We start from the raw sequence: 9,358 nt of genomic DNA, 5'->3' as shown, positions 1-9,358 counted from the left end.
ACTCACCACCAGGAACGTCTTCCCTGCATCCGCCCTGTCTAGTCCTATTAGAATTTATAAGTCTCTGTGAGGTCCTCCCTCATTTGCCTGAACTCCAGCAAAAACAAACAATCCTAGCTGAGTCAATCTCTCCTCATACATCTGTCCATCCATCCCCCCCAGACTCAGCTTCGCTTTAAACTCACTTGTGGTCTATCCTCTACCACTGATAATTAGACAGACCATGAGGGAAGGATGGCTGGTGGCAAGAAAATATACAAACCAGTTTCTAATATTTCTAACGGCGGCACGGTGGCTCAGTGGTTAACACTGCTGCCTCACAGCACCAGGGTCCCAGGTTCGATTCCATCCTCGGGCGACTGTCTGTGTGGAGTTTGCACATTCTCTCCGTGTCTGCGTGAGTTTCCTCCGGGTGCTCCGGTTTCCTCCCACAGTCCAAAGATGTGCAGGCCAGGTGAACTGGTCGTGCTAAATTGCCCGTAGTGGTAGATGCATTAGTCAGAGGGAAATAGGACTGGGTGGGTTACTCTTCGGAGGGTTGGTGTGGACTTGTTGAGTTGAAGGGCCTGTTTCCATACTGTAGGGAATCTAATCGATCTTCTATCTCTGGCTTATAAATCATTAATTGCTGCAGTAAGCCACTATTTCTCAATTCTGCAGGCAAGACCATCGTGTGCTATCCCTACCAAATTACCTTTCAACAGGGTTCACTGCGAAATTTGTGTACACCCACTGTATGACTGTCTCTAAGAACATTAAATAAGAAAACTGAAACCAATACTGTTGGAGTCTGTGTCATATCAAACAGAGCTGGTTAATTTCTAGTCTAATTTAAATGAAGAAAACATGGTTAATTATGATCACTTTAGGCACATGTTTATACTGTGAAATTAATACAGCTTTTAAACTATGAATACCCTTAATTTGCTGAGAATGTAGGGTTAGCCAAGAACTGAGGTAAGCAACTTTGAACATTCTTTGGAATATTGTGGTTGAGTCAAATAGGCTGACTTGGTGGAGCATAAAGAGGAAAATTAGACAGGGAGGACCAATCCTGCAGCAATGTATACCTCATTTTCCATCCAGCTGGGCAATGCTGTATCCCAAGTGTCAGAAAAGGAAATCAGTTCCATTAGGTTACACGTTTTTGGAGCCAAACAGGCAGAATCTCAATCACTCATGGCAGGTATACTCTTCCAAGTCCCATCAGTAAATCCAGCTAGCAATTTACTCAGAGCAATGTGAGATATTACAGATCTGTTTTGTTCACTATGTTTATTGCAGTGAATCAGATCAAATCTCTCATTGCCAAATGTGTTACCTTCAAATTGATTTCAAACAAACTGGATTTCAAAAACATTCCAATTTACCAACTGAAGCAAGTCACCAATTTATCATTAAATAGCAGATAGGCATGGACATGAGCCCTCATTAAAGACTGCAGGTAACAAGGAATCTTCCTAAGCAGCATACTGGCAAGTATACCTCACCCATTCTTTGAACCAAAGCAGAGGATATATAGTGTATGACAACAACTTTGATTTATACAGCACCTTTAACACAGTAAATGACCACTGAGTGCTGGTATATTAGAGAAATCCAGAAATGGCCACTGGACTTTCTGTAGCCCATTCAAGGTAACCACCAAAATCCCTGGACATGAAAGCTAAATAAACTGTGATAGAATCAGGGATTCTTCATTCTACCACCATCAGGTTTTTACAAACATGAATAGAAAGGCTTAAACAAAAGGTAGAGGATTTTTACATTGTATGAACTCTGCAGGTCCACACCTTGATTGAAACATCAAGGTGGCATGGTGGCTCCCTGGTTAGCACTGCTGCCTAACAGCACCAGAGACCCAGGTTCGATTCCAGCCTTGGGCAACTGTCTATGTGGAGTTTTCACATTCTCCCCACAATCCAAAGATGTGCAGGTTAGGTGAATTGGCCATCATAAAATTGTTCAGGGTTATGTAATTTAGGTCCATTAGTCAGGGGAAAATGTAGAGTACTAGGGTAGGGGAATGAGTCTAGGTGGGATACTCTGCAGACAGTTGGTGTCAACTTGCTGGGCTGAATGGCCTGTTTCTGCACTGTAAGGGTTCTATGAAAAATCAACTAGGTAAGAACAATGACTGCAGATGCTGGAAACCAGATTCTGGATTAGTGGTGCTGGAAGAGCACAGCAGTTCAGGCAGCATCCGAGGAGCAGCAAAATCGACGTTTCGGGCAAAAGCCCTTCATCAAGAATAAAGGCAGAGAGCCTGCAGCGTGGAGAGATAAGCTAGGGGAGGGTGGGGGTGATGAAGGTGATAGGTCAGGGAGGAGAGGGTGGAGTGGATAGGTGGAAAAGGAGATAGGCAGGTAGGACAAGTCCGGACAAGTCATGGGGACAGTGCTGAGCTGGAAGTTTGGAACTAGGGTGAGGTGGGGGAAGGGGAAATGAGGAAACTGTTGAAGTCCACATTGATGCCCTGAGGTTGAAGCGTTCCGAGGCGGAAATTGAGGCGTTCTTCCTCCAGGCGTCTGATGGTGAGGGAGTGGCGGTGAAGGAGGCCCAGGACCTCCATGTCCTCGGCAGAGTGGGAGGGGGAGTTGAAATGTTGGGCCAGAGGGCGGTGTGGTTGATTGGTGCGGGTGTACCGGAGATGTTCCCTAAAGTGCTCTGCTAGGAGGCGTCCAGTCTCCCCAATGTAGAGGAGACCGCATCGGGAGCAACGGATACAATAAATGATATTAGTGGATGTGCAGGTAAAACTTTGATGGATGTGGAAGGCTCCATTTAGGGCCTTGGATGGAGGTGAGGGAGGAGGTGGTAGTGCAGGTTTTGCTTTTGCCCGAAACGTTGATTTTGCTGCTCCTCGGATGTTCTATGAAAAATCCTTTGTCAGTCTTTCTCCATAAGGCCTCCTACTCTTCCATGCATCCCTCCCTTCAGGGAGGGCATACAGAAACTGAAGCATTCCCTGCTTAGTGCCCTCCCCCTCTATCATCACCTGCTGCTGGAGGACACACTACACACTTCCCTGCTGGAGAATTGCAACCCTAGCAAATGCACATAGATTTAGTGTCTGGCAACTCAGCAATTATGTGAGCACGAGGTCTGGTTGTCCATAATGGCTAGCATGCCCAAGTCAATATTAGTGGCAGAAATTCTTCACATTCGTCACTGATATGAACAAATGAGAAGGGATGATATCCAACATTTCCTTGAGATGATCTTCTGAACCTGTCATAGAGCCACATAGTCAAAGAGATGTACAGCATAGAAACAGACACTCCAGTCCATATCATCCATGCCAACCAGATATCCTAAATTAATCTAATCCCATTTACCAGCATTTGTCCCATATCCCTCTAAACCCTTCCTATTCATGTACTGATCCAGATGTCTTTTAAATGTTGTAATTGTATCAGCTTCCACCACTTCCTCTGGCAGCTCATTCCATACACACACCACCCTCTGTGTGAAAAAGTTACCCTTTAAGTCCCTTCAAAATTTTTCTCCTCTCAACTTAAATCTATGCCCTCTAGTTCTGAACTCCCCCAACCTAGGGAAAAGACCTTGTCTATTTACCCTATCCATGCCCCTCATGACTTTATAAACCTCTATAAGGTCACCCCTCAGCCTCCAACACTCCAAGGAAACAGCCTCAGCCTATTCAGCCTCTCCCCATAGCTCAAACCTTCCAAACCTGGCAACATCCTTGTAAATCTTTTCTGAACCCTATCAAATGTCATACATCCTTCCTATGGGAGGGAGACCAGAATTGCACACAATAGTCCAAAAGTGGCCTAACCAATGTCCTGTACAGCCACAACATGCCCTCCTAATTCCTATACTCAATAATCTGACTAATAAAGGAAAGCATACTAAACGCCTTCTGCACTATCCTATCTACCTGCAACTCAGCTTTTAAAGGAGCAATGAACCTGCACTCCAAGGTCTCCTTGTTCAGCAACACTCCCCAGGACCTGACCATTAAGTGTACATTACCTGCCCTGATTTGCTTTCCAAACATGCAGCACCTCACATTTATCTAAATTAAACTCCATCTGTCACTCCTCAGCCCATTGGCCCACCTGATCAAGATCCCATTCTGACATAAGTGTCTAATCTGTACTTTTTATGGATTTCAGGCTTTGTGGCAGATTACTCACATAGGGATCTAGGTCAGTCAGTTCTCCAGGAAGTGTACAAATAACAACACTTGTCAGCCCAGTTGCTCCCTTCCAGCAGTTCATTACTCCTCTTCTTTCCAGGATGGCAGTGGGCTTCCACCACCGGAAGCAGCCCTTGGTTTCATGATTTACAGTTCACTCCGAGGTTCCTCATCACTATACAACTCCACTTCACTTGACCCTTCACTGAGTAGCCTATCACCACTGGGTGTGACCAACTACCTCCAGCCTCTTGATGATTCTGCAAGGTTCAGGATCCCGGTTCTCCGGTATTTTATTCTATATCCTGTCCTGATTCCAAGAAGTACACGTGCATTGATTGTAATTGTGTCACACTTCCTTTTGCAGCACACCTTGCTCACTTCACTTGGATGCCATCTCTAGCTGCTGATATAGCCTTGGCCATCCACTGGCCATCTTCATTGCAGGGAGTAGTGACTCCAAGGAAATAGTGCACAGGAAGGACTACATCTCATCCAAAAAAGAGGCACTATGGGGAATAGCTTGTGCTTCCATACTCAACTTTTTTTTTAAATCAGTCTGTTCAGAAATGTCATTTCACTCCCTTGGAGCATGTGGGACTTGAACCAGGGTCTCCTAGCCCAGAGGTAAGCATGCTACCATTAAACCACAAGATCCCTGGGTTTATAATAGAAACATTGACCAGCTTTGGAAGGGGCTATCACTACTCTTTATTCTTACACTTGAAGTTGGGCGCTGGTCACTGTGATTTCAACATGGGATATTTTCTTTGCTCTGTCCTCACAGGCTGTATGTTTCTCTGCTGCATGGACGCCCATAAGCCATTGTCACCTGGTGAGGAGCCTATCAAAACATCATTGCCAGGCAATTTTCCCTCCAGTTCAAAACCTATTGGCTCCATTCTGTATCTATGTTCGCACTGTCCAGAAAAATGCAACATTGCAGCACATACTGTGCTCTCCTAACAGTGATGTTTAAAACTCCAGGCAACACTTCGAACAATCCTTTGGTTTAAAGCAGTACCTTTATTTATTTTTAGTCCACATAAAGGAAATAAAAATGTAGTTGGAATGACTGCACAGAGGCCGGTGTCCCATCACCAAGTCACCCTTTATTTACCTGTGCACAGTACAGTAGCTGTGGCCAGCCAGTCCTCAACTGAGGAGATTTTATACTTTGTTTGATTCATTCAGAAAATGTGGGTGTCAATGGGCTGGCCAGCATTTATTGCCTATCTCTAATTACCCAGAGGTCAGTTAAGCATCAACAACAATGGTATCAGAGTTGCATTCCTCTCGGACTCTGAGGTTTCTTCGACACTGGATGGATGGGGAAAACCTACAGTTTCCAACAGGCCTTCTGGCTGTTCTGAGGGGCCAAATATGTTTTGCCCCTGCACCCCTTGCGAGGTAACAGCTTTCAGGTGATCCACATACTTGTTCTGGACTGTATCACCTAGCCAAACTTTGTAAGTGACGGGACCTAACCACCTGCCTACTTCTCCTTGTAACCATCCTGGGCCATTTCCATAGTTTCAGCACTAAACTTTGTCCCCTGAATTAAGTTGTGTCTCTCTCTTAGAGGAGGCATGTGGCCTGCGTTAATGTTCCTGCTGCCGTTTCCTCCTCTCCTCATGTCTGGGAATATCAGATTTAACCTGGTGCGGAGTCTTCTCCCCATCAGCAACTCTGCTGGAGCTATTCCCTGTTATTGCTTGAGGATTGATCCTATGACCAAACAGGAACCAAGACAGTTTGATATCAATTGACACTGTAGGCTGCTTCTTTAAGCCTGTCTTTAACGTTTGGGCCACACTTTCCATGAGACCATTGGACAATGGATGGTATTGAGCTGTCCTATGTGCCGAATGCCATTTGACTTTAGGAAACATTCAAATTCCCTGCTGGTAAATTACGTCCCATTGTCCGTGACCAATACTTCCAGGAGTCCGTGCATCGTGAACGATGCTTGCAATTTCTCAATCATTATTCCTGAGTTTGCTGAACATGTCCAATTACTTTGAATGGGTGTCCACAATAACCAGGAACATTGAGCCCTTGAAAGGAAAGGCATAAATGACCTGCAGCCAAGTGCAGCCTTTAACTGGCCATTCCCATGAATGTGAGGCCATGGTTTTTGCCAAGTTTTGTCCTTGTTGGCATTCTGGGCAGTGTCCCATCAATGCAGCTGTATCGGCATCCAACCCCAGCCACTAGACATAGCTTCTTGTTATCATCTTCATCTTGGAAACCCCTGAATGACCCAGATGGAGTTCAGCCAGTGTCCAGTGGGGTCTTTACTCGGATAATCACCTTTGCTCCCCATAGTAATATACCATCCTCTCTGGTGATCTGGTCTCACCAGGTCCAGAAAGGGTTCAATCCTGGTTGCAATGGCCCTTATGTTTCCCCATTACCACCAACTGTTTTAGTTTCACTAGGACCGGATCTTTTTGTGTCCACAGTCGGATATTGTCAGCAGTGACTGGAAGGGTGTCCAGGAAGTTTAAAAGCAAAAAGGGCTCTTTCAGGTCAGGCACTACCGGTAGAGTACCTGCCAGTGGGAGGTGGCTCAAGGCATCCGCATTAACCACTTGACTTCTTGGACAGTGTTCCAGCTTGTACTTGTTCACGTTGAATTCTACTGGAAGCTATGGGTGGTACCGTCTTGTCTTCCTTCAATACCTCTAGAGGGGTTTATGATCTGTTACTATGAACCAAAGTCTTACCCTTCATCTACAACGGTTCCCCAGACTATGTTGTCAGTCTGGCTGAGGTCATGCGCAAACTTAATGGTTGGAGTCACAAGCAAATGTTGTTAAAGACAAAACCTGCAACCACAGACACAGCTGTGACCATTTAACCAAACATTACTTTCAATCAGTTCCAAGCTGGATGCCACTAAGCAATTTAATTGTCCCAACCCACATGTAGGGGGATTTTACAGGGTGTGCATTCTCCTAGATACCAGAGTTTTCTTACTCAAGCCAGGCCTTGTAGAACTCCTCTTGAGTCCACATACCAGCAGCAACTACAATGGCTTTCTAGCCCAGATCCTGAAGAACATTTTAGCCATTGGCCAAGGCTTGGATTTGTTATGCTGGCCTAGGGTCCCTCTGCTCAGGATAGGTGATGTGTGAGGCTCTGAGATTGCCTACACTCAACCGTGTTCCCAAGCTCAGTTGGAGAGGCGAGGGAGTCCACTTCCATTGGGATGCCCTGTAGCACCCATGCTCCACTTGCTGCATTTTCTAATGACAATGGTGGTTGTCATGCTTGTTTGAAGTCCAGGGGGGCTTCAGTTAGTCAGCACTTCTGCATAGTTACATCATTAATCCCACATACCAAACAGTCTTTCAGCATCTCATTCAGTGTTAACCCAAAATCACATGCCTCTGCCATTCATCTCAACTTCGTCAAAAATCCCAACACAGATTCCCCTGGTTCTCTAACAGCTGAATAAATCCAATAACATCTCAGAATTAGAGGAGGTTTGGGGTCATAATAATCTTTAACCAACTCTGTCAAATCTTGGAAGGTTTTAGTGGCGGGAAAATTGAGCCCCTTATACTTGAGAATGCTGCAGGTTCATAAGCAATCAGAAGGATTACTCATTGCTTTTCATCTGAACCAATGTCACATGCCCGGAAAAAGTATCACATTTTTTCCACATATTGGGCCCAGTCTTCAGCAGCATGATCAAATTATTCAACCTTCCCAAATAGAGGCGTGATGCCAGAAATGTTCACTCTAACTCCAAGATGACTGATGCAAGTGAATGTCCTTCAGGCGCATCCTGTTTTCCCTCATCACCACTGAAATAACTGTACCGAGACCGGTGTCCCATCACTAAGTCACCCTCTATTTATTTGTGCACAGTAGACTAGCTGTGGCCAGCCAGCTCAGAGTCAGTTCCCTGAACCCAGGAGCTTCTATATTTCCTGTTATTTCTTTTTTCCCCAATTAATATTGATCATCCAGGGCTTTCCTGGTTGGCCCAGGTTAATAACCCCAATCAATAACCTTGTAAACAATGTTACAACCTGGTTCCAATCACTACAGTAATCTTTACACTTTCTCTTTCACTTTCCCCATGAGACTTCTGTTTCACAAACCAATTTGATAAAGACACCTCTTCCTCATTGTCCAGACTGGAGTCAAGGAGATTCTGAAAATGTGCGCCATTTTTGGCGAAACCTGGACCTGTGGTTCTTAGGATTGTTATGTGCTGTTATCAACAGGGAATCAGATTGTATCCTAAAGGAAGAGTAGCTGAAATTCTTTGTAAATAAGATAGAACTTTGAATGTTAAAAAGACAGCTGAGTGCAAGATTTTGAAATTTGTCCTAATTCATGCTTAAATCATGTTGACATAGGTTTTAGATTATAGGTGATTAATTAACATAGCACTTAGTTTCTACTTCGTTTGACTCTTATATAGTAAAACATCTTCCATGGGATCTTCTGCCAGTATTTTTTTAGTGAGTACCTGTGATTTTGGATTTCTTTCTATTTTGAAAGAAAGACACTCGTGTCTATGGAGGTTGTATTAGTACAGAATTTGGCTGCATATATTGCCCTGAACAGTAATAATCCCAAACATCAGAATTCTCAATGCAGCTAATTTCTGACCAAACCACACCTCAATCCTTGATCCATGCATAAAACAGCAGAGAAGAGAAAGGGACTAACTAACTTCATGAATGGAAAAACTTGCCTGACAAATTTACTAGAATTCTTTGAGGAACTAATGAGAAGGATTGATAAAGAGAAAGCAGTGAATGTAATATTTGAGTCAGAAGATGTTTGATAAGGTACTACATGTAAAGCTACTTCATAATACAAGAGCTTATGATGTTGGAGGGAGGATATTAGCATGGATAGAGGATTGACTAACTATTGGAAGATAGAGAGTGGGATGGTGGGGGAATTTTGAGGATGGTAAAAACAAGGACTGCAGATGCTGGAAACCAGAGTCTAGATTAGAGTGGTGCTGGAAAAGCACAGCAGGTCAGGCAGCATCTGAGGAGCAGGAAAATTGACGTTTCGGGCAAAAGCCCTTCATCAGGAATAGAGGCAGGGTACCTGCAGAGTGGAGAGATAAATGAGAGGAGGGGTGGGGATGGACAGAAAGTAGCAAAGAGTACAATAGGTGAATGGGGTTGGGGATGGAGGTGATAGGTCAGAAAGGAG

The sequence above is a fragment of the Chiloscyllium plagiosum genome, chromosome 6 (genome assembly GCF_004010195.1).
Source record: "Chiloscyllium plagiosum isolate BGI_BamShark_2017 chromosome 6, ASM401019v2, whole genome shotgun sequence".
NCBI lineage: Eukaryota > Metazoa > Chordata > Chondrichthyes > Orectolobiformes > Hemiscylliidae > Chiloscyllium > Chiloscyllium plagiosum.
This window is presented reverse-complemented; position numbering follows the sequence as displayed.